The sequence below is a fragment of the Pseudophryne corroboree genome, chromosome 2, assembly GCF_028390025.1.
Source record: "Pseudophryne corroboree isolate aPseCor3 chromosome 2, aPseCor3.hap2, whole genome shotgun sequence".
Classification (NCBI taxonomy): Eukaryota; Metazoa; Chordata; class Amphibia; order Anura; family Myobatrachidae; genus Pseudophryne; species Pseudophryne corroboree.
Genome location: NC_086445.1, coordinates 817,972,641 through 817,992,009, shown reverse-complemented (window position 1 = coordinate 817,992,009; position 19,369 = coordinate 817,972,641).

Here is a 19,369-nt window from a genome sequence, read left to right as displayed (position 1 = left end):
CTGAGCAGTCAGACAGATATATAATATATATAGATGATGCAGCACACTGGGCTGAGCCTGAGCAGTGCACACAGATATGGTATGTGACTGAGTCACTGTGTGTATCGCTTTTTTCAGGCAGAGAACGGATATATTAAATAAACTGCACTGTCTGGTGGTCACTCACTAGTAAACTCTCTGCACTCTCTACACTTCTACAGTACTCCTCCTAGTCCTAAGCTCCAGTAAATCTCTCTCTCTTATAATCTAAATGGAGAGGACGCCAGCCACGTCCTCTCCCTATCAATCTCAATGCACGTGTGAAAATGGCGGCGACGCGCGGCTCCTTATATAGAATCCGAGTCTCGCGAGAATCCGACAGCGTCATGATGACGTTCGGGCGCGCTCGGGTTAACCGAGCAAGGCGGGAGGATCCGAGTCTGCTCGGACCCGTGAAAAAAACCATGAAGTTCGGGCGGGTTCGGATTCAGAGAAACCGAACCCGCTCATCTCTAGTTTTACAGACAGATTAAGTGTATTTATCACTGCACATGCTTCAAAGTCAAGTACAGGTTGAGTATCCCATATCCAAATATTCCGAAATACGGAATATTCCGAAATACGGACTTTTTTGAGTGAGAGTGAGATAGTGAAACCTTTGTTTTCTGATGGCTCAATGTACACAAACTTTGTTTAATACACACAGTTATTAAAAATATTGTATTAAATGACCTTCAGGCTGTGTGTATAAGGTGTATATGAAACATAAATGAATTGTGTGACTGTACACACTTTGTTTAATGCAAAAAGTTATTAAAAATATTGGCTAAAACTACCTTCAGGCTGTGTGTATAAGGTGTATATGTAACATAAATGCATTCTGTGCTTAGATTAAGGTCCCATCACCATGATATCTCATTATGGTATGCAATTATTCCAAAATACGGAAAAATCCCATATCCAAAATTCCTCTGGTCCCAAGCATTTTGGATAAGGGATACTCAACCTGTATACACATCTACGAGTGCATCAGTGTCATATTCACCTTAGTTACATTTCCACTAGTGGCTGAAATAATGTATCTGATTACTAATGTGTGTCCACACAAAGGCATGATGAGGCCTGCAGACAAAACTGCAGGCTTTGGATCTGATTCAGCTTCATTTGCAGTTTTGCTATTTTTGCAAAACTGCAATTGCATACGATCACATGCTGGGGGCTGCCCAGCACAGGGTGATGCGTACTGAATAAGGCCCTATGCAGAGAGTCATGTATGTATTCAGAGTGATCCGTTACACCAAGGATAGGGCTAATTCAAGTGTGTACTTATAATGATTGATGCGTATAACTCCACGTACAGCTGAATATCCACATTTATTTCCATGCATGAAATGCAGGTGTAATTGTAGCTGACTTGCGTACACACCTAACTGTACACAATGGCATTCCATGGCCACAACTCAAAAATTCTATTTTGTTCACACCTCTGCAAAACAACTGTTCCACAATTTTACTCATCTCTGAAAGAAGAGTTTGGTCATATCTTTAAAGCAATGTTTTTTGAATTTTATATGCTTTTTAAAGGTTTGCATGTGTTTTTGTAATGCTGAAGAATTTTTTTTTTTTTGCTATTCTAGAGAATTTTCTACCTCTTGGAATACTTCTAGACTTGGATAAATCACCTGAGACCAAGAAGTACTAGATGGACCATCTAGATGCACTAGGTCAATAACAAAACATTCTGCAGTGTGGATGGGATATTCTTCATTTAGTTACCTCCACTGACAATCATAATTTTATTTATACAGCACTTTTTATTTTTACAGAAATCATGTACATAAAAAAGAGATGGATAGGGGGTGGTCTAAGAAAGGTGGGGTTTGGGTGCTGAGGGTCCGGTGGGATGTGATGTTCTGACATATAAAGTCAATTTTAGATGTGAAGTATGTAGTAAAGTCAAGACAACAGCTACGTAGTCAAGAGCAGAAGTAAGGGAGACTTTGTTGGGTGAAATGGCTTTTCAGTGCAGGAGAGAAATATAATGGGGGAGAAAAGCAAGTAGAGCAGGGAGGATAAGGATACGGTTTTAATAACCTCAAGGTTACACTTAGTGATAGTAGCCTTGGGATGTAGAGGTCAAAAAGTGGTGAGGGATAAGATAAAAAAGAGAAATTGATGATCAGTGAGGGGGAATGGGGAAAAGGGGTAATAAGGGATATCACAACAGTGAGTGAAGACCAGATCAAGTGAGTGACCACTCACATGGGAGGGTGATGATGTCCATAGGGAAAGACCAAGTGATGATGTGAAGGAAAGGCGTTTAGAGACAGAGGGTTCTGTGGGTCCATTGATAGGGATTTTGAAGTTATCTAAGATGAGGGAGAAGGTCTCAAGAGAGGAATTGGGGGAACTACAAAGCAAGGTTGAATTTGGAGGGAGGGCCAGGGGAATGATAAATGACAACTATAAGAAACCTCTTGACTTAGCTGCACCTGCCTCACCCAACTTACTCATTAGCGTATCTTCCACTGGCACCAGTAACCTCTGCCTTTTACATGTTACCCTTATTAAATGCAGCTGCTCTTTCCAAACCTTAAAAGCTATGTCACGTTTAGAGTCAGAAGAGCTGTTATTGCCCCTGCTAACCCAATGACTAGCCTGAGTGTTTGTATCATTATCCTGGCTATGTGTGCTTAAAAAAATGTTAATACATTTGCATAGATTATTGATATAAGAATGTTGACATGGTAACAATGTCAATATGTAACATGTCAACGTGTCCATCATGTTGACATTGACCATGTTAGCCCTGAGGAATGTTGACATGATGTCTATTTGGCCATGTAGCTGTCCCAGTGGTTGTAGCGGTAAGTACCCTACGCATAACCCTACTCTGGCAACTGCAGCTAATGTTCTGGCAACTACAGCTATTTTTTCGGTTGTGGCTAATGTCAGAAAACTGCAAGTGCAGCACCAAGTATGTCCCTAACTCTAATTTTAACCCCAACTCTAAACCTAATGTCAGCATTTTGTAAAATGTTGGCATTTCACTTGTCAACATTTTCAGTGTCAATGTTGTTAACATGTCGTCATTCTGCAAATGTCAACTTATTAGCTGTCAACATTTAAATGATGTCGACATTGTACTGACAAAATTATGAATGTCAACATGCTGGCCGCATTCCAAATTTGCACTCCTTTTTCTGCTTTGCTTCCAACTGAATTAGACTCCATTGTGTAGTGCAAATCCAAAGTTGGTACTCTGTCTTTCGATTCCTGCATAGTGTACAAGTTTACAGAATACATTTTTAGGGAAGCAGAAGCTTGCACAGACTGAAGAGGGAATCTTAAATGTGTTACTTGCACAGTCCAGAGTAGGCGCATCACTGTGTGCAAATAAAAAGATTTTGGTTTGCAGAGTGAGGTTACTGAAGAGAGACACTGTAAGGTGGTACGGACCAGAGTCGGTATTCTGATAGCCAGGATCCTGAGTAACGGTATGCTAAACGCTTCCCAATGGTAAAGATAGTTCATTTTTCTGCTGTGCATAATGGCACAGAAATTTCCAATCCGCAAAAGTCCTTGGCTTTTGAACTAGAAAAGAGCTGACAGTAATCATATTTCACCATAAACTTTTAATGGGACACATTATTTGTCTTGTTTAACATCAATGGAGAAGCAAATGTTTAAACTTAATCCAAGCAATGTGATAAAAAGATTTGCACAAAAGAGTCACATGATGAATTTAAGACATTAAGAGTGTTTATACTGAGAAGAGTGTTATTTAATTAAAAGTCCTTATTCTATTGTGACAGGATCTTGAACTTTAACATACACACTTCTGCACAGTGCAACTTTTGAAAATAAAATATCTCCTCTCCATATACCCAGGCTAGGCACATTTTTAAACTATTAACGCATCTCTCAAGAACAGTGCATCTTACATGTTTTCTCACTCTACATGCCATTTAAACAAGCACAATCCATGGGCATCTCCTTTATGGCTGAATGTAGAGTATCTTTGTGTAGAGTAGGGGTGGGCAACATGCGGCCTGGCCCGCTGTGCCCCATCAGAGTACAATGACAAGTGGCCCGACAGGCTGAGCCGCTTGTCATTGCGCTACACTGCTCCCAGACGCGGCGCCGCTGAGGAAATCCCGGTCACGTCACAGGGTCAGCTGACCGGGATTTCCTCTGTTGTTATGCGCTGGATGGCACGGGGGGGGGGGGGGGTAGTGAGCAGGAGCTGCGGCCAGTGAGTAGGAGCAGCGGAGAGCGAGCGGGAGCAGGAGCGGGCAGAGGCCACAGCAGCAGTGACTCCGGGCAGCAGCTCGGATCATCGGACAGCTGGGATTGTCTGCCAATGTGAAAAACAGGTAAACCCCCTGTCCAGCCAGCCCCTGGATCAGTGCTTAAGCTGCCATATAGGTTTAGGGGTGGGGAGGGAGGGGAGTTAAAAACTGCAATATGGGTTTAGGGGAGGGGGGAAATGGGGGTAGGGACTGTCTGCCTTAATGTGTAAAAAGGGGGACGCTGTCTGACGTAATGTGTAAAAACGGGGGAGCTGTCTGCCGTAATGTGTAAAAAGGGGACGCTGTCTGCCGTAATGTGTAAAAAGGGTGACGCTGTCTGCCGTAATGTGTAAAAAGGGGGACACCGTCTGCCGTAATGTGTAAAAAGGGGGACGCCGTCTGCCGTAATGTGTAAAAAGGGGGACGCCGTCTGCCGTAATGTGTAAAAAGGGGGACGCCGTCTGCCGTAATGTGTAAAAAGGGGGACGCTGTCTGCCGTAATGTGTAAAAGGGCACACTGTCTGCCTTAATGTGTAAAAAAGGGCACGCTGTCTGCTGTAATGTGTAAAAAAGGGGACGCTGTCTGCCGTAATGTGTAAAAAAGGGGACGCTGTCTGCCGTAATGTGTAAAAAGGGGACTTTTTTTGAGTATTTTGTGTGTGGCCCTCGAATATTTGCTGTAAGTGTTAAGCGGCCCCCCAGCTGAAATAATTGCCCACCCCTGGTGTAGAGTGTCCTATGCAGACCTTTGAATTTGCATAGAGAAGCACAAAAGCAGGTGTACAATTTGCACCAGTTACAGGATATTCTATGTTGATATGCAGAATGATTATGATGATGAATGGTAGAGTGAGCTCCTTGACTATCGGCAGTCAGGATGCCGGTGGTCAGAATACAGACACCTGCATCCTGACTACCATAATCCCGACACGTGTGAGCAACTAAACTAACCCTTACCCTATCCCTCCCTTCCCGCAGCCTAACCCTACCCCTCCCCAGCATTCTACGTTCGGGATTCCAGCATCGGCATTCTGACATGTGTCAGGATTCTGGTGTCGGTCTTCTGACCGCCAGCATCCTGTCCGTCAGCAAGCCAATTAGAGCACATCCCCCAAAGGGGGCTGCACTCGTCTCTTTAAGCATTCCAATATATGCTATATAAATACAAATTATTGTTATTATGATAATTAGGAGGATTTAGGCTTGAGTGTATTTGTAAAGAAGAACAGCACACCTGTGCTCATGCAGATATGCATGTAGTGCGAGCAGTGTGATTGACTGCAGTTACTGTTTAGTAATGCATCATCACTTTTTTATTTTGCAGTTTAATTTTGGCATGTGAAACCTTTTCACTTGTTTAAAGGTATGGGAATTTCTTTTCATTTGTTTCAAACCATGTTTTATGCAATCTTTTTTTTTTCTCAACAAGTTGAAAATGGAATTTCTATTAGAGAGAAATATATTTACTACTATTTGTGGAATCATGATGAAATTTATATTTTTTGTAACTTTTTTTATAGGTTTTTTTTTCCAGTTGAAATCAAAGTTTTGTTTTTCTAAACTTGAGTTTGACTAAAATAAAAAAAATTGAACATCAAGAAAAAAAAATAGCCTTTTTATTTTAAAATATAGTTTATTCAATTTTCCAATATAAGGAAAGGGTGAATAGAGCTTGGAAAACAAAGAGGGTAGAGGAAGGAATACAATAGAGATTAAAAAACAAAGAGGGTAGAGGAAGGGATACAATCTGTAATAAAAAGTAAACTGACATTCTTCAAAAACAAGACTTATGGTACTTACTAATTAAATCTCTTTCTCTGATTTAATCTGGGGGGCACTTAATTACACATGGGGTTAGAGTGATGTTAAAGTATCAGCATGAGTTACATTTTTTGTTCGATAGAAGCTCCTCCCCTCTAACCCCCCCTCAGTTTGAAATTAAGAACCTGAAGGATAAGTTAGCACAATTTCTAAGCATCTTACTTATACATTCAACAAATAAGGGAGGGATCAACAAGTCCTTAGATGAAATCAGAGAAAGAAATTTAATGTTAAGTACCATAAATCTTGTGTTCTCTTCCTACATCTGGGACAGGGCTTGTTGTAGACCTCGTGTGGCCCAAGGCAAACATTTCCTTTGGTGCCCCCCCCCCTCCCCATTTTAAAACAGGGAAAGTGCGTTCTGAAGGCGCAAGTCAAAAATATGGGGGCATGGCGTCATGGGTAAGTGGCATGGCCAGATAATACTACCAATTCACAATACACCGCACAGTAGCATCCATCAATCACATTAGACCACACCACACAGTAGTACCCCTTATACACATTATGCCATGTTAGAGTCCCTTATACGCATTACACCAGCTACCCATTACACTCCACGTAGACTTAGATGTCAACCGTGGCACTCTAAATACACTAGACACTTACAAAAACTGTCACGTAAAGTTGAACGCCAGTGGCGTAAATCTCGTAGTTCAAGTGACTTTCTCACATATAAGACCACCTACCACTCTTATCGTAATGCTCTGGACACTGCCAAACAAACATATTTTCAATCTCTCATCTCTGCTCAAGCCTCTAACCCCAAGCGACTTTTTAATACATTTAAATCACTTCTTGACCCTCCCTCACCTAACCCACCAGCCACTGTCAGTGTGCAAGATCTTGCTTCCTATTTCAAGGACAAGATTGATAAGATCCGAAATGAAATGGTATGCTCTTCCACAGCAAGTGACCTGCTCAATTCCCTGCCTGAACCCTCTAACACCTTCTCTTCCTTTGATCCTACAAATGAAGATGAAGTATCTGCACTCTTTTCATCTGCCTACTCTAATACCTCTCCCCTTGACTCTATATCCTCACAAATTAGTAAAGCTCTGTCTACTGTGCTCATCCCAACCTTAACGAAAATCTGTAATCTCTCCCTGTCTACTGGTATCTTTCCTTCTCTATACAAGCATGCAGTGATTACTCCCATTCTGAAAAAAACAAAACACTGACCCGAACTCTCTCTCTAACTACCGTCCCATCTCTCAGCTCCCATGCCCCTCCAAGCTACTTGAGAGACTTGCCTACACTCGCCTCACACACTTTCTTAACTCACACAGCCTACTGGACCCACTTCAGTCAGGATTTCGTGCCCAACACTCCAGAGAGACAGCACTGACTAAGGTAGTGAATGATTTGGTCACTGCTAAATCTAAAGGACATTACTCTCTACTTATTCTCCTTGATCTCTCTGCTGCTTTTGACACTGTTGACCACTCTCTTCTCATACAAACACTACAATCCCTAGGTATTCAGGACACAGCCCTTTCTTGGTTCTCATCCTACCTATCTAATCGCTCCTTCAGTGTTCGTTTCTCTGATTCCACCTCTCCTTCGCTACCTCTCTCAGTTGGAGTACCGCAAGGCTCAGTCCTAGGTCCTCTGCTTTTCTCTATCTATACCACATCTCTTGGCAAACTAATCAACTCTTTCAGATTTCAGTACCATCTGTATGCGGATGATACTCAAATCTACCTTTCCTTCCCTGATTTGTCACCATCTGTATTGGGCAGTGTCACTGAATGCCTTTCTGCCATTTCATCTTGGATGACATCTCGCCACCTCAAACTTAATATTTCCAAAACAGAATTAATTATATTTCCACCGGCCAATAGTAGTTTCCAACCTGATATCTCTATCACTGTTGAGAACTCGGCAATCACCCCTACTCCACAAGCTCGCTGTCTAGGTGTCATTCTTGACTCTGAACTGTCCTTTGTTACCCACATTCAATCTGTCTCTAGATCATGTTACATACATCTATGAAACATATCCAAAATACGACCATATCTTACTCAAGACTCAGCAAAAACTCTAATCCATGCTCTCATTATCTCCCGCATTGATTATTGTAATAGTCTCCTGACCGGTCTTCCCAAACATAGGCTCTCACCACTACAATCCATTTTGAATGCAGTTGCGAGGCTAATCTTCCTTGCCAGACGTTCATTGTCTGCAGATCCGCTCTGTCAGTCCCTCCATTGGCTACCGGTATTCTACCGTATTAAATATAAAATACTTTTACTCACATACAAGGCTATTAACCAAACTGCACCAACATACATCTCTTCACTCATCTCAAAATATCTCCCTACCCGACCTCTCCGCTCTGCACAAGATCTACGTCTCTCATCCACACGCATTACTTGTTCACACTCAAAATTACAGGACTTTATCCGGGCTTCACCCACTCTCTGGAATGCCCTCCCACGCACAGTAAGACTCGCCTCTAGTCTCAGAACCTTTAAATGTTCCCTGAAAACTCACCTCTTCAGACAAGCCTATCAAATTCCAGACCCACCTACATAACCTTCAGTGCTTCCCTATCTAATTACATCCTCTGTAGAGTATTCATAACATCACATATCTTGTCTTTCTTTAGTCTCACACCCTCCTGACACTTGGCCAACTTTGTGGGGTATCATCATTCAACCCATTAAGAATCTAGCAATCTGGTGGACCATTATGCAATAGGTAGCATCTATCCTTGTGTATCTTTGCCTATTTCCCTATAGATTGTAAGCTTGCGAGCAGGGCCTTCCTACCTCTATGTCTGTCTGTTTTTACCCAGTTTTGTTCTATTACTGTTGTTTTAATTGTAAAGCGCAACGGAATATGCTGCGCTATATAAGAAACTGTTAATAAATAAATAATAAATGACACCACAGTAGAACAGAGCCCCTTATACACATTACACCAGGTAGAACCCCTTTATGCATGCAATGCTAGGTACACGTTACACTAGGTAGTGCCCCTCTATAGAAAGAGTGTAAGAGTGTGTGTGCCATCCACCCCACTGCCTGTGTCCCCGTCACTCACTATCGCTCTGGGTACGGCCGCAGCAGTAAGTCCCCTGGCTCCCGACCATCTCTCCTACTTCCAGCTGCATGCAGTTCATACCTCACTTCGGCCCAGCATGAAGCTGGGTGGAAGTGAGTAGTGGGATGTGGCCAGTGTGGGGTGTACAGCAGGAGGCGGCCAGCATGGTGCAGGTGACCGCACACAAATCAGATGGTGCTGGCAGTTTGACTGCAGCAGCACCCTTATGCCACAGCACCCCGGAGGGCTGCCCTGCTAGCCCACTCCTAAAACCACCACTATTCAAAACCTCTCCAAGAAGGGATGGTGCATCCAGAATCATCTGAACTTAAAAATTTCCATCCAAATTCATATTCACTGGACGCAAAGTCATTGAAACTGTAAAAGTTGCTGAATGTACCGTATGCACTGATGACCATGTACCTGCCTTACATAATTGTTCTGCAGATGCCCCATTCCGTACTGCCCATGAAGTACCCACAGAGTGAGTGGGATGTGCAGAGATTTTAACTGGAACCAGCTTGTCAGATGTAGAATAATATCAGTTTCTTTAATATATCTAGCTATAACCTGCTTAGAAGCTGGCCAACCTCTTTTCTTAGCATCATATAGAATTCGAAGATAATCTAACACCTGAAATCCTGTCCAAGTAAATTCTTAATACCTTCACCACATCTAGCAATGGTATTTTTTCTTTAACAGAAAAAACACTTTGCAAGGGAAAAACCCCTGCAAAAAAACAGGAGCGCTGTGTCTATCAGTTACCAAACACAATTTATATATCACACTATACACTGAATTCTTAAAATTGAAAACACTTTCTTGTTTTTATTTTTATCATAAACATATAAATGTAACAAATGCTGCAGCATATATTAAAAAATATCAATAAAATGAATATCACATATTCCATGCAATTCAATTCCCCAATACTCAATATTTTTCTTTTCAAATAAGCATTAATCCATCGGGAATGTCCAATCCCACATATATATTTTTTTTTCTCGCTAGATTTTGTGGGTTCTATTATCTTAATCCTCACGTATATGGCTGCTTCCAAAATGTGTGTAATTTATGTATCTAGAGGCTTGATCATTGAATATGACAATAAAGTCCCGAACTGCTCAGAGTGCTGAGTTTATATGTGTGCACACATTTTTCTTGAAGAAGAGAAATTAAAATATAAAGTTAATAATTTTCACATATTGTTGAAATCATTTCACCTCCAAGGTATTAAAGTGCTTAATATTGATCATCAGGCTCCCTCTATTGATAGTATACCTATATTTACAGGTAGAGTGGATTTCTTTCAAGTGTCCTGATGTATTGTCACAGTGTTCAGGCTCCCTCTGCTGGTATCAGCCCGTATTGCATACACACTGGACGGATCCTATCCACAGCACAATACCGGTCAAGCAGGTGATCGTCTCTCACACGGTCCCTGGAAATGCGTTTCTCCGCCTTAACACACCCTCAGCGGCTTCCTCAGTCCATATCCATATGGACTGAGGAAGCCGCTGAGGGTGTGTTAAAGCGGAGAAAACAAAACAATTTCCAGGTTACCTGTTTGAGATCTACATCCTCCACATGCTCAAACAGAGGAGCCTGAATAGTTTTAACAAACAGATTTATATCCCAAGGTTCAATGGGGCATCTATAGGATGGTTTAATGTGTACCACTCCTTGCAGAAAAGTTTTAACTTCTGGAATAATATCCAATTTTTTCTGAAAATTAAAACTGAAAGGGCTAAAATCTGCACCTTCAGAGTACCTACTGCCCACCTACCTCGTTGGACAGGTCCCTAACACTAACCTAAAGGAATGCTATAACTCTGAAGGACCTCGGGTCATAATTTCTGGCAGTGTATCACTAAATATAAGCATGCCATAACCGGTAATAAATGCGAGCTGAGAATGGTTTCCTTGCCCTAAGTTTTGTTTACATTACCTGTTGTGAAATTCCTTTTGCTTTCCGGATGGATGTCTTAAAAGCCATGCCGTCAAAGACAGCCAATACAGTTGTTTGTAATGACAAGAACCCAGAGACAATAGATCTGGACATTAAGGCAGTAGAAATGGAATATCCCTGGACAGCCTCTGCAGATCTGTGTACCAATGTCTTCTGGGCCATGCCAGAGCTATTAGTATCATGGCACTCTTTCCTTGTTTGATTTTCCAAATCACCCTGGGCAACAGGTAATTGGCCAGCTAAAACACCCATCTCACTGACCGAGCATCCACGAAGATAACTTTGGGATCCTTTGTCCTTGACCTGTATGTGGGAACTTTGTTGTTCTGATGAGCCATAAGGTCTACGGCAGCCCCCACTTGTCTACCAGATTATGGAAGACGTCTTGGTATAAAAGGCCATTTGATAACATGAATGGCATGTCGACTGAGAAAATCCGCTTCCCTGTTTTGGACTCCTGGAACGAAAACTACGGCGAGAGCCAGATGATGAAGATCTGCCCACCTTAACGTGCAGCTTCCTTCATTGCTTTTTGGCTGCGAGTTCCTCACTGATGATTGAGGTATGCTACTGCTGTTGCATTGTCTGGGCGAATTTGAACTGGTATTCATTGAAGTATGTCATTTACCTGAGTGAATATCATACATATGGGCAGAAGTTCCAATATATTTATTGACAGGCAACTTTCTTCCTTGGTCCACTGCCCCTGGAAGCAACACTTTTCTGACACTGCTCCCCAGCGCTGAAGACTGGTGTCCATTGTCAGAATCTTCCTCTCTGAGATCCAAAAGGGTTGCCCTTTGTTCAAATGGGATGTCTGTAGCCACCAGACTATCGACCTCTGTACTTCCTGAGGAAGGACCAAAGTCAGGGTTTTTATCATTTAATGCAGCCAATTCATCTGAAAAGCATCAGACGTTGAAGGGGCCTCAAATGGAATTAAGCATATTTCCCCATGCCGAATGTAGATACCATAGATCCCATCACTCGCATTGCTGCCTGAATGGATACTCTTTGACAGTGTAGTAGCTCCTGATTCCTTGTCTGTATTATGGATATTTTGTTCAGAGGTAGAAAAACTCTGAAGCCTGGAATCCAATACATCCCCCAGGTGCGTCATGTGTTGTGACGGAACCCGGAAAGAATATGCTCAATTTATGAGCCATACTTGGCTTTGTAAACAGGCTATTGTCATTTGTAGATGGCACTGGAGAATTTCCTGAGATTGAGTCAGGATAAACAGGTTGTCCAGCTATGGGAAATCTTTATCCCCTGATAACTGAGATAGGCTGCCATTACCACCATATTTTTGGTGAACCTTCTTGGAACTGTAATCAGTCCAAATGGCAGGGCCTGAAACTGAAAAAGTTGCCGGAGGATAGCAACCCTGAGATAGCACTCATGCAACAGTGCTATAGGTACATGAAGGTAAGCATCCTGGATATCTAGAGATACCATAAATCCTCCAGTGCCACGTCAATGGAACGTAAAGTTTCCATATGAAACCGAGGCATTTAAATGTATCTGTTCAGAGTTTTGAAATTGAGAATGGCCCAGTTATGACCCATTCGGTTTCTGTACTAGAAAACAGGTTGGAATAGAAACCCTGTCCCTGCTGAGCAGGAGGAACCGTTACTATCAACCCTGATTGTAACGACTTCTGAACTGCCTCCAATAAAGCCCTGGCCTTCATTTCCAATGAAGATTGGCTGGTACAAAAAACCCTGCGGAGGGTGTTTCTTAAAGGCAAACACATCACGTAAGATACTGCTTCTTGCAATCAGGCATTGCTGCCAGTTCTGTGCAAATAAAAGAAGCTGGCCTCCCACCCTGGGATCCCCCAGGTGGAGGCCCGTGCCATCAGGCTGATGGCTATCTTCCCCACTGGTAGCCCAATGCATTTTAGTCTTTCCAGACCTATTTGATTGGGACTGTTTGCCGTAACCCTTTTTTTATCTCTTTTCCTTGGGTCCGAAAGGACTGAAAAGCTGGAAACTTAGGTTTAGACTTGTAAACTGAAGAAACTCCACTTAGAGTCTGCTGCAGACTCCAGTATATAGATTAAATTCTTTACCAAAAAGAGTATCTCCAGTAAAAGTCAAAGACTCTAGTACATTTCTGGACTCTGAGTCAGCTTTTCATGTACGTAGCCAGATCGCTCTGCGTGCTGCTACTGCTGAGGCTGATGCTTGAGAAGCTTCTGTACCCATATCCAAGGCTGCTTCTTATAAAAATAGCTGCCTGTTTAATATGTGCAATATGGGACTTTTGTCTAGTAGCCAATAAAAGATCATCTTCCATTGCATCAGCCCAGGCCGCCACCTATCGCCATCCATTCTGTGGCCATGGCCGGCCTCACTACTGCCCCTGACAGGGAAAAAAAGTTTTAAGAAAACCATCCATTTTCCGATCTGTTACGTCTTTACAGATGTGGAAGGCAGAGGTAATGTAGATGTATGCACCAGTCGAATGCCATGCGTACCTATTTCGGGAGCAACCTCCCTATTCAGACAAATCCCCAGCCTAAAGAGGATACTTCTTACTGGGTGTGACCCAAGCCTCTTGCCTGTTTTCCATCAGCTGCTCTGACTCCAGAAATTCAGGTCTGACTGTTTTGGGACTTATAAACACAGGTGCCTTGAATTTTTAACAAAGGCTCTGCTGCCTCCTCTAAGGACAGAATGGCTTTCATAGCATTGACTAACTCAGATACACCTACCGAGCTGGAACATTCGTCCTCATCTCTATATGCAGACCCAGAATGTGAAGAATCATCTCCGAAGTGTCCCTTCCAACCATGTAGACTGTGAAGATGTTACATGTCTGTGTAATTTAATAACCCAGGCCTTTCAGCCTGTTTTTGTTGAAAGGCTGCAACTTCCTGAACTGGATGTGTCATAATCCAGGGAGAATATTGCACATAAGGGTTAATAGGGAAACCTTACCTGGTACTGAAGTTGGCACTATTCGCTCAGCTATATTAAAAATTGTTTGTGCAAATGATACCCATGAAGGATCTGTCTGAAAAAAAAGCACCCCTCTCTGTCTGCAAGGTTCTGCCTGAACCTGAGCCTGCCTTGGTATGTTAAGGAGCCTTTGATGGAAACTATAACAATTTACACATAACCCATTTTGAACCAGATCTTGAGAGGTTAACCCTACTTTGCATGACAAACATGATATCAATGTAGGTACAGCTGTGGAGAGAGCATATCCTCCTCACCCTTGCTTCTTTTTGACATAATAAACAAATCACACACCTGACTGGTGTTAACTACACAATTTGTGACTGAAGTCACTTTACTGCTTGCTAAAGTGATATACAATCTTTGCACCAGCATTGAAGATCAGATATATGAAAAAGCAAAACTGACAGAAACACACCCATACTAGTAATCAGTAACATTGTTATACATTGGCAATATGAGCACATATTCAACTACAGATACATTTCAGGTATATAGGAAAAACATATTACTGCATTACCTTATATAGGACTTTTAACATATTCAGTCTCACAGGCGAAAGAAACAGCAGTAAACGTTTATAAGACTCATATGCAATAGACACTTATACAAATACTCATATCCCAATGGTAGGTAGAGACTCAGTGCTGTATCACCTGCCTCAGGAGAGGGGGATAAAGGGAGACTTAACCCAGCTTCCAGGATCGATCAGTACGCTAGCAAACGCTGAGTGGATCCAGACACTAATACTGAACACAAACGCCCAAGTGAACACAGTATTGATAAAGAACTAGGTAATGTAATGCAGCATGCACCAAGTATGCCATAATTCAGCTGGAGTGCTACTGGAGCATTATTAGGAAGAGGCAGTTTGAGCTTCTTGAGAAGCTATGATGTAAAACTAGCAGGTATATAAGTATGCATATAATTGCTTTTGTATTTGACTGTAGTTAGCGTACTAAATGCTAGAAAAGCAATGGCTGTCATAGTAACAATGTGTACTGCAGGAGCCACACCCTGAATATATCCTAATCTTACTTATGGTAATATGTAATTTGATAAAGTAAAATTTTCACCAAACACTGAATAACTGTGACACTATTCTAGAATTTAGTCTTATCAAATTATATATGTATATGCTAGCTAATGTGCCCAGTTTCAATCCGGCAAATGTTTGCTGGGCAGAACATTTTACCCCTTTTCAGTTTTCATCCCCGTAAGAGTTGAATTTTGAAAAATCCCAGCTTTGTGGGTGGCTGCAAATAACTGTCACAGTTTCTAGACCACCCAGTTGGTCACAGGGTTCATGTCACCCAGCAGGTGTACAGGGATAGTTCATCAACTGTCACATTTTCCAGAACGCATTGTATATGGCAGGTGGACATTTTGCATCAAAACTCTGAAATGAAGCAACCACTTACAATGCCAATATGTTTCTGCAAATCTGCGAACCAAGACCTTTAATTTGTTCAGACAATGGCATCATAGAAATATGTCACTCATAAAACTCATCTTTCTGATAGATAGATAGATAGATAGATAGATACACACATACATAGTACATACAGTACATATACACACACATACTTGTTTTTCTATCCTCATCGGGACATATGTCTGGAACCTTCCTCATGGGGACACCTTTTTCCTTGCACCCGAGCAGCATGACCAGGGGGTTCGCACCCACCGAGGGAATCACATTCACATTGCGCCTTACCAAATTGACCGATAAATCAGTATCAAATGCCAGAAGGACCCTGGACCTCATGGGGACCTATTCAGGAATACCTGCCTCGTGAGGACACCCACATAACTAATTTATTTTCAGGGTTAACCAGAGATAGAGGAAACATGTATTCAGCAGCAGATACATTTTATTCAGGAAATGGTCTCTCTCATTTCAGCAGTAATTCGGTTCTTAATGTAAAACTTAACCGAGAGCCAATTCCGAGCCTTCAGCGCTTGTCGTTCTGCCCTTAGGCACGCATCACAGTCATTCTTGCCCGGCACCTTGAATGAGTGAATGAACCGAATCATGTGACGTTCAACAGCTTTCACTTCTGCTGCGGTCCACGGATTGCGCTTGGCACCCATTCCATCACCTGTGCGGGAGAGGAAAGGTCAGTCACCACGCAACGCCACCACCAGTCATGGACGCATCTCAAATGGAATGGACAGTCACACCCACCTTTAGCTGCACCTCCATCCGCCAACACCACGCTGCCGGCTTCTTTTCCCATGTGCCCCATGGGAACCTCGGTCTCTTCACTCTCTGGCTCATCCCCAGAGTCATCGCTCACCACCTGGATCATCTCTGTGGATAGAGAAGGACAGGGAAACCGATCACACCAGCCCACTTAGACAGTCAGTCCCTGGAGCCACACTGTCAAGTGATACCTACCGTTTGGCTCAATGGAGATCTCTTCCAGACTGTGGCCCCTGAATTCAGCCATTCTCCCTTGCTCGAGAGCCAGAAAGAGCTTGCCCAACTTGGCCAGTTGAAGGGTACCCTCCGGGAGGCGGTAATAATGCCGATGCACCTGGATATCATGTCCAAGGAAATCAGCAAGCTGGTCCATCTCTGTATCGCTCAGGTTGAGGACCCTGGAAAGTGTAGCCACATGCTTCCGTAGGTGGGTGGAAGATAATACTTCGGGGTGCTTGGCCCCACACTCCCGGGCGTAGAGACGTATGCAGTCGGATCCCCTATAATGGGACATGGCTGTTGGCCTAGCAAACATGTAGATATTGTGTGGGGTCACACCACATTCTGTCCGCTTCTCTGTGAGGAGCTCCATCGCTTTCTGCATGCTTGGGGATAACAGGACGGGAACTTTCCTGCCTCTTTTCCCAGGAATCTCAATACGGGAGAAGTGACGATAGAGTGCCTTCTCCAGCTCTGACAGGGCCTGGGCCACATCACCCTGCAAATCGGCTGTGTGCCGTGAATCGAAGTAGGAGAGACGCATCTTGGAAACCTCACCTTCTCTCCTGCGGTTGAAGAGAATCAGCTGCGTGAGGGTAACTTTGGCCAACATGGACCACTGCTTTTTGGAAGGGTGGGCGGACAACTCATCAACGTACTCTCGCTGATGGTCAAGGAGGTACAGGTTCAAGCGCTTAACAACCCCGACATTATGGGCAAAGTTTCCCCGGGTGCGAATCAGGTCTAGCTGCACTGTACTTTCCCTGGAGCGCTTCGGAAAGCTGAGTGCCCTTGCTACCTCATGCTCATTGTGGTGGACAGCTTGCACATGTCTCGCAATTTTTGAGAATGGCCTCTCGCACCACAGGCAGAAATTTTTCTTGTTACTTGCAACCGAACCATCTGCTTTTTGGGTAAGTGCCTGGACCGACACTGCGTGGGCTGGATGGAGACATGGGTCGGCCTCCGCAGAGCAAGCCCCGGACACTTCCAGAACCTGCCTGCCATGAAAAGACGTCTCATCCCCTCCACTGTCATCCGAGCTGCTCAACTCTGACGAGTCGGGGAGATAGTCTTCGTCACTGCCGTCGGTTCCGTCCATTGCCTCGAGGGGACCGGCAGACCCAGGACTTCCGGGGTTTGTGGCGCACACACCGTACCAAGCCCATGCTTTTTGTCTTACCACGCCCACCGTGAATATAGGGTTCGGGGAATCAAGGGGCCAGGCCCCCGGCACGTGCTTCCTATTGTACATCTGGGGACTGGGTTCTTATTAGAGTCGCGTATCGGGTGGCGCGTGCGACACTTTTGCGTCACATGCTCCGATTTTCCCCAGGCTCCTGGAAGCCTGTCCCGGCCCGAGGGGTGCCAGTCTCCACTCATCGGCAAGACTTCCACAAATCACAGTACCAGATTCAGCCCACCAGGGGGCACTGCGATGGGCAAGGGGGGGGAGGTATAGAGAGAGGCTGCGTCCTCCGCAATTTTTCTGTCGAATGCCCTTCTCACTCGAGCTCCGCGGACTTGGGCAACCTTCCCGCTGCATTAAATTCAAATCAAACCCGATTTTCGGGCTCCACGAGTTTTCGGACGAATGCCCTTCTCACACGAGCTCCGCGGATTGGTCATCCTTCCCCTGGATTAAATTAATGTCAACCCGTTATTCGGGCTCCGTGACCTTTTGGCCGAATGCCCTTCTCACCTGAGCTCCGCGGACTTGGGCAACCTTCCCGCTGGATTAAATTAATATCAGACCCAGTTTTCGGGCTCCGCGTTTTAACGGCATAATGCCCTTCTCATATGAGCTCCGCGGACTTGGGCATACCGTCCCTGGAAGCGCGTCCCCTGCTGGCCGAAATAATATAAATAATATATAAGCCCGGCGAATGTTAGCGGGAGAGAGGGCCCGGGCCCGTATCCCCGCATCGGCGCCCCCCGGTGGCCGCATGACGCCACTGCCCCCCGCTGGCCGGTTGAAGGGAAGAACGATACGAGACAAAAAGAAAAAGAAAGGAAAAATTTCAAAAAAGCACTCGCCCCAAACAGATGAAAAGTACCCGGTCGCCCCCCGCCGGGAGAAAAAAAAGTGAAAAAACAGGCAAAAAACAAAAACACCCCACCCATTTAAATGGAAAGTTCCCAAGCGGACAGGGGTGGCCGCCGGTCCGCGCGCACGGCGCCCCCCGCTGGCCGGTTGAAGAGAAGAACTGAACGAGACAAAAAATAAAAATAAAAAAATTTAAAAAAAGCACTCGCCCCAAACAGATGAAAGGTACCCGGTTCGCCCGGATGAACCCTCCCCCAGCCGAGGGAATACACGATTGAGAGGGAAAAAAAAATACCAGGCAAAAGACAAAAACACCCCACCGATTTAAATGCAAAGTTCCCGAGCGGCCGAGGGTGGCCGCCAGTCAGCGCGCGCACGGCGCCCCCTGCTGGCCGCATAAAAAAATAATAAAATAATCCACTGTTGTGAATTTGCGATGTGTCCGGGCCGGCGGCGGCGGCACCCCCTGGTGGGGAGAAATAAATGAAAGATTCCCCTCCCCCTTTTAAAAGACGAACCCGCACACCCCAGATAAATGAAAAGTGCCCGGGCCTCAGAGCGCCGTCGGCCGGGCGTCACCCGATCCCGCAGCTGACGCCCCCCGCCGGTTGCTCGCTTGAGGATGGGTAAAAAAAAAAAAGTGGGGGGGATGGGGGGGGGATAAATAAATAAATGACAAGTACCTAGGCTGCCATTTCCCCATCTGGAGTTGAGAGGAGAGAGAGGAAGAAGACAAAACATTTTTTAAAATAAAATAAAATAAAAAAATAGGGGGAAAAAAAAGGGGGTAAAAGAATACCACAAAAAAAAATTCTATCAATT